The sequence below is a fragment of the Scatophagus argus genome, chromosome 19 (genome assembly GCF_020382885.2).
Source record: "Scatophagus argus isolate fScaArg1 chromosome 19, fScaArg1.pri, whole genome shotgun sequence".
Lineage (NCBI taxonomy): Eukaryota > Metazoa > Chordata > Actinopteri > Scatophagidae > Scatophagus > Scatophagus argus.
Window position 1 is genome coordinate 17299664 of NC_058511.1, and position 8011 is coordinate 17307674.

Consider the following 8011-nt stretch of genomic DNA (forward strand, 5'->3'; position numbering starts at 1 on the left):
TTATTGGTTGTAATGTGTGCGTGGCTACGACTCTTATCTTTCATTCAAAAACATAAAAAAGACAGTGAAAGAGGTACAGGTGACCCTTGGAAGGGCTCATAGTCTGGCCCAAGCAGACTAGTTGTTTAGCCTTTACCTTCAGCTCCAAAACTGATGCAAATATCAAACTATTTTTGTAAATTGGATTCAGCTTTAATCAAATCTGTTCAAAATCTGAAAAATACTTGAAATCATGTTCTACATGATGATACAGCATTAGGCGAAAGACAGAAAAAAGTCAAATACAAGCCTTAGATGTGATATAACAAAAGCTCTGCAGTGTCCCGTAAGTTGGAGAAAAGCTGGATAATACTCTGATAGTAAACAGTAATTTGGGCTTTTTCAATGCAAGCTCAACTCACTGCTCTTGATTCTCAACTCTTTTACTTTTGCCGCAGTTGAATAGACACCTGGCTAATAATGGGCTTTAGATTTAACTAGAAGGTAAAGGAAAGATAAATTCCTTCTCTTGGCACTGGTTTTAGTTACACATCCTATCAGAAAATGAGATATAGAAGATGGCTCTGTGTACACAAATCAACATTCTGAATTAGCTGCATAGCTTTCATAGAATTCTATATAATTATGCACAGTAGCAAATGTGTTAAAGAACTAATCCATTGGGATATATGGGCTTATACTGGATGCTGAAGCATGCACTTTATATAATTTACTGTTGTTTTTCTGGTGGTATGAGGTCTGTTTCCATGGAAATATACTGGGAATATTTAAATGAGAGCTATTTATGAGCTGAGTATTAAAGACACTTTTGTAACCACAGTGGCAGACGTGCTCTAACCTAACAACTTTCTTTGTCTTTTTTAATGATAATGACTGTGCGTCTGGATATGTATGATCATGTGCTTTGTTCTTGGCTGATGTGATGACGTGTTGCAGCTTCTGTACTGGTGAGTATGACTTTACCATGTAGTCTGCCAAGGTCACAGCCATTTGTCATCAGCCTCTAAATCTGTAAGTGGGCACTTCACCTTATTTTAGCCTAGCTTATAAACAACATCATTAGGCTAGTGCTCTAATGATTTGCACACAAACACATGCACAACATGCACATCAACATCACAATTCTAGAGCAGGATTGTTCTTTTGAGCTCTTGGGTCTACAAGCATCCACACAGCTGAATTGTCCTCAAGCAAAGTTGGACAACTCCTGCAACCCAAGGTTGGCTGTTTTGTTGCTGATGCTGACCTTTGACCACCCCCCCCCTCCCCCTGTGGTGGTTGGCAAAAGCAAAGAAAAATCCTTGTCAGAGTCAGAGCAGTTGGCTTTGTTAGAAATTTAGATCATAACACAGTAGATCATACTGAAAAATCCTGGTCTGCAGATATACTATTTCGACACATTTTGGACGATTGTTACCTTTCATACCTCTCAGTATAGGGCTTACTGTTTGCATACAAGTACATGGACAATTACTGAAATTAAGGGTTGAGTCCAGATCCTAACATGTCTTGTTTTTTCTTTGTCCCTTTGATCATAACCTCTTTATCATCTCTTTTTAGTCATTATTGGTTCAAATCTGTCACTCACACCAAAACCAAGTCATTATTCCTCTGTCTCACCAATCTGAGTACATAACCCAACGTGTTATGATGCCTAACAAGCCAATGCTTCATTTTATATAAGAACTTTCCCTGATTTTAACCATGCTTACAGCAGCGCTCTAAAGATGGCCGTGTCTGTCAGCCATTTGTCAGTCCACCACTTTAGTCCACACTGAAAAATATCAACAGGCTTTGGATGAAGTGTTTCAACAACTATTTGAAGGATTGCTGTAATTTGCTTCATTCATTCATTCTGTCTTAGGGTACTTTAAGAACAATTTGTTTAATACTTATGAACTTCTACTTCCTAACATATTACACCTGCTAAACATCTGCATATCAATGTTGTCATTGTGAACGTCTTAGCATTTAGCTCACAGCACTGCTGTGTCTGATGGAGCTGCTAGCATGGCTGTAGACCCTTGGTCTCTTACTAAAGCGTGTTAATGTAGAAGTCCTGCCTCTAATAAACAGATCATTGATCATTGATGAGTGTGATGGTCCTCAGCCCAACAAAACTTTTCACCTCAGCCATGTAGACCACAACACACACTATTAGATACCACACTTTCATCCACATGATGCTCGAACAGTAACCTTCTTCGTTCTTTGAGTGATCTGCTGCCAAACTTGCTCTTCCAAAGCTGAAGCTGTTTTTGGACACATTAACAAATTGTGTCTCATATTTGCAGCTATGAAGTATAACATGTAAACAATACCACTATCCTACTGGGTCAGTATTCAGCTCTACTGACACTGCTGTATCTTCATGATTTTGTGTTCTGTCTGCATGGGCATGATTTGCTTATTTTAATTGGAAAACAACAAAGCAAATGAAAATCTTATTCCACTTCATCTAAATTGCAAGATTCAAATGAGTTTTGGTGAATACATTCACAGCGCATCACTCTCTCCTCTCTCTCTCTCTCTCTCTCTCTCTCTCTCTCTCTCTCTCTCCCTTGGGTAGGGAGATCTAGCCACTGAGCATGGAGTAACCATAGTAACTAGAAACTAGGTTATAAAGTACTGTATAAACAACAGTAAAGTGCACAAGAGCGTGTAGTGTACTGTCTGAGACAGTCAATATTCTATCAACAAGATGATTCAGAGAAACATGTTTATTTATCAGTACACAATACTAAAATCTTTTGTTTGTCAGGATGTGTGTGTGTGTGTGTGTGTGTGTGTGTGTGTCTGATGGGTTACTATGTCTCTCTCAGTCTATCTCCATTTTTCATCTGACTCCCTACCTCCTCCTAGAACTCACAATTTTTCGTTCAGTGGGATTCACTGTACTTGGATTGCATTATATCCTACAGGTGAGATATGTGACAGAAATGTCCTTTTAAAACCTTAAAAAGTGAAAAGTCCCCTGTTGCTTCAATTGAAATTGTACTCACAATTGTTGAATCTGAAGCTGGTTAGATTTTATTTGTCATCTGAGTTTTTTTCAGATGTAAACAAATACTGTGAACACCAATCAAAAATAACAAACAATCAGTGCTATCAACAAGTATGACGTGTGTAGAAAAAGCCTCGTGTGCTTATTTGCACTTATTCAGTGATTTTTATTTCTGTTCACAGTGCCTGTCCTCCCGGTAACTATTTTCTTTTATAATTGCACTTTTCATTACAAATTCACTCAGGATAAATAAGGCAGGGCTGTTATGTGACTGGGTGTTTTGGGTTTTTTTTGGTCTGGGTAAGCAGCAGGCATCAGCACTGCACTGTCATGACATGTTCCTTCATGACCACAAATGTGGACACTGCAGTTTAATTCAAGTCAATAGCACATGCAAATTCCTGCTGTAAATACTCACTACAACATCAAGTGTGTATTAATCCACACCCAGAAAATAGTTCCCAAAAAATGAACTATTTTAACTTTTGTTTTCTCTCTGTTTGACCGAAGCTTACTAAAAACTACAGTGGTCAGCTGATTCAGGAAACTGTGCGGTCTTTTTTTTTTTAAAAAAAAAACAAAAAAACAAAACAAAACAAAACAAAAAAAAAAAACAAGACTATATAGTCATCACCTGATTTTAAAGACTTACATCCTCACTAGGAACCAATAGGCATGGAGACCACACACACGGAAGATGAAAGTTAGAAAGTACTGTGATACAGAATAATACATTGTTGAATGTGGCACTGTCATGGGATTTGTCCACAATAAGAAAATGTGATTTTAATTATATAGTAAAGTCTATCCTTCAAGACTCAGATTTTTTAATGACATAAAAATAATGCTTGAAAATAATTAATTCAAGGAGAAAATGTACGGATCTTGATCAGACTGAACCTGTAGAATGAGAAAGTTTTTCCTCTTATGATATATAAGAATCTACCCTAAATGTTTATATACATACAAAAGAGGGAATGGAGAAAAAAATATTCTGATTTAATAAACCAGCGCAATGATTGTGTGAGCCTTGTCACTTTATTTCCAGACTTTATACAATCCATATGTGCAGGTAGGGAAATTTTGCATGTGTAGTGACTGGAGAAGGCAGAGTGTGTGTATCCACAGCGCTATTGCTAGTGCACTCTGTGCGCCTGACAGCACAATCATGTTCACTGTGGCGATTTACACACAAAAACTGTATGAAAATGACTTTTTCATACATGCACAGTATGAGACAATAATAATAATGAAGAGACACTAAATGTATGAGTGGCATCGTTGTAGTGTCTGGCTTTGATTCACCACCTCACTATGGCAAATTTCCTGTCTACAAAATATTCATAGCGTGGGTCTGAGCATATGCACAATTCAGTCCCTTTTTTGGTGTGTACTCAACTGTTAAAAATGAGGCCCCAGGTGATGATTTTCCCAGAAGCAAAAAGTCTCCTCCAGTTTTTACCTTTTCTCATGTAAATGCGCAAATATGTCGCTGTAGAGAGGACTCAGTCCTCACATCCTAGTCCATTGTGTAAGCTTCCTCTCTATTACACAGGTGTTGTATCAGCAGTCGCACAGAGCGGGGATTAGTTTTGAGTCACTTAGGTTCAAGGCTGCCTTACCCATTATGGCTGCGTTCTGATTGTGCCTGTCTTTGTGGGCAAAAGGGCATACACATGTGGTTGTGCTCTGTCTTTACATGGTTATGTGTATCTCTCTGTGTCCATTAGAGGTTTTCTTTGAGGGAGTCTGTGTGAGTGTGTGTGTGTGTGTGTATGACTGTAGGCAAGTTTAGGCATTGGTGCGTGTGTGGAAGGCCTTCATCTCCAGGGCCTTTGATGCTCACGGCTTTTTCCTGTCTTTTGCGAAACACAGGGGGAGTAGCACCTTTTACTATCCAAAGCCAGCAGAGATGGCAGCATCTTAAGACCACCGTAATTGGTTGGGGGAGGGATAATGAGCTTGCTTCAAGCTTGAGTAATCAGCCACAGAAACCAAAGACCAATAATGACAAAGCTAAATTAGACAGATATGTCCTTCATCCAGGCCATATATATCAAATGAATGATTTGTCATCCTCTGGAAGGTGATGACAGGTGATTTGTGGTCATCCTTTTGACTGATATAATGTCTCTCACCTCTGCTGGAAGATTCACTTTTTCTTATTTGAAATTCTGAAACAGATACGTACAGATCTGTTCAATATCTTCAGCCAGTCTGTATCTCAAATAGGACTAGTACGCTTTGCAGTGAGGCTAAAGGTAATGGGTAAAAAAAGGTAAAAAGACAATCTGGCTGGTCAGTGCTTCTCTCATAAGGCTGGCGTTTCTTCATCAGAGAAACCAAGGTTGAAGATACTCTGCTGTAGATTCAGTTGACTGCCAAGGCTGGTTACAGGTTGTAAAACACTACATGTGAGCTCTTAATTATAATGTGGCTTCAGTATGCATAATTGTATTTGTGTATAAGCCATTATCCACTAGACTGCTCACACATATTTAGAAGTTAAGAATAACTTTATAATGGGGCACAAGGTAAACCTAGAAGGGATGTATATTCCAAGACCAGGAGGCATCCTTGGGAATTGACTTGGCATTGCACAGCCTATTTTCTTTGATGTGGCATCATTAAATACTTTCACTAAGCAAACATTCGGGCATCCTTAACCTTTCCTCACATTTCCTTCACAATTAGTGACAGAAAAACCCTGGAAGTGTTTCCTTATTGGCATGTGTGTTGGAGCTACTCATGTAACAGTAATTGAATATATATCAAGTTTATGGATGGGACTGCTCATAATAACAATGTCAGCAAGCTTCAGTGGAACTACACGATGGGGCTGTGGTGGCGACCATGTAGGGAATATAAGGCATGCAACTGGTCAAATGAGCTGCTTTTGTTTTCTTCTCCAAGTTTCTAATGTTGGTGAAGAGAGTGAAATTAATATTAAGAAAGCTGAAAAAAGACTTCTACCTCACATATGTGGGAATATAATTAATTTATGATTATGTGGGAGCACATTATGAACTGATTACGTACAATACATCGTACAGTACATTGTGTACAGTGCATAGTCTAGCACTGTTGTGGGGCTATCATATTGTGATGTTCCACATTCAACTACTGTAGAAACTACAGAAACTACTGTAGGCCATAGGTATCTACAGTGGGGCTCCAGAATGTTTAAATGTTTAAATATTAGCATCAAAGAAAACTTCTGGGGTCCTCTCCTTCTAAACATTGACAATAGATCAAAGTCTCCAACAGTTTATCAGATATGAAGAACATGTTCAAAAGAAATCACCCTTTCATGCTTGTCAATATCCCTCCACTATAACGGTTCCAAAATTGCTCCTCCTGCCAGGTTGAATGCTTTTCCCAGTAGTTCCTCCTCAGTGTGTATCCCAGCACAACTGAGATGTGTGTGATCATCATGTGAAGAATTATTAACACACTCGCCTTTTAACATATGCACAGCAAGAGCTTGCACAACTCTGTACATGCTAATAAGGATACAGTGTAATGAAGCAATTATATAGTACAAATTGTTACATCTTGTAGCGATTGCTGTAGTGGGAGGAGGCCGGCATAGAAACTGTAAGATGTTATTCCTTTACATGAATAAATTTTGCCTTTGAATGTACCAACAACTTTGATGACGTGATTGATGCTGCAAAATTGACTTGGCCAACATCACACAGTCTTCTTTACACACAGCGTTACATCTTTGCTGCAGTGTCTCGCATGAAGACACTAAAGACACTTGAGCAATCCAGATGCTTGCAGACAAAGCAGCAGAGTTACTTGACAATGAAGGACCGCTTTCCCTTTTAGCAGGTCGCTTTCTATTATACGATTCTGTACTTAGAGTTCTTACTCCTAGGTTAAAGAAACTCTGAGGCCTGTTTTTCAAGCATTCAATTTGAAAAAGACTTTGGGCTGTGAAGATTATGATTTTTTACATAAAAAAAATGTCACAGGAAGCAGCAGAAAAGGATTTTACATCTGAAAAGGATTTACATCATTTACATTTCAGCAGGCTTGTAATGCATTTTTACATGCATTTATCATGTGGTCATAGTTTGAACAGTTTAATGCACAACACCTCCTTCTTTTTTTTCTGTGTGCCAGTGACTCAGCCATATCATAAAACATCCTAAAAGACAACACAGAGTGTTTTTGCCCTTTGTGGTGATGCCATGGTGAGGCAGACTTGTTGCCATGGCTATTTTCAGTGGCTGGCCCTTTGATGTGTCTTAGCACGTTTTCCCACCCATGTTGTACCAGACTGGCCACTTTGGTCAACCAATCAGATATGACACTGGTCCTCTAGTGTTTCATCTAGCCATGACTTCCTGCTGGGAATCAAGTAATTTTTATGAGACTGATACAAGCTTTTCAGTCACTTGTGTGCAAATTATGTTTGACTGAACAAATTTGGAGATAATGTTTGGGAGAGTGTCTTCATGGCGAGTTATTTCTCTGAGGGATAATCACCCAAGAGCCTATGTGAAATTAATCAGACTTCGACTGACAAACACAAGTCAGATCATTATCATGCCTACAGGAAATTCTCACTGTCTGGTTTTTGTTAAACAAACTCATGAAAAGAGGATGTTGATGGGAAGGTAGACCTTATTTAGCTTTAGTTACACCTTTGGAGGACCAAACAGGTAGGTGGACTATAGGTGAAACTGGCTGTCAGAGTGCACCATGGGGGGTGGGAGGCAGAGAGAGAGCTGATGTAAGTGATGGTAAATGTAGATGAATGAATGGCAACCATAAGAAGAGGGAGCAATTTGGTATTTAAGGAAATAAATAGCATTCAGAGATATTAGCATCAGTTATACTTTTGTCAATCTAACATCTGAAATGAAACCCCAAAATTAAACACTATGGTTTCTCCATAAAATTCATACACAGTAGGAGCTGTTGAAAAGTCGTCATTTTTCAGAAGAAGTATGGGAAACTGATGCTGTTTTATAAAGATTTAGTGGGAACAGATGG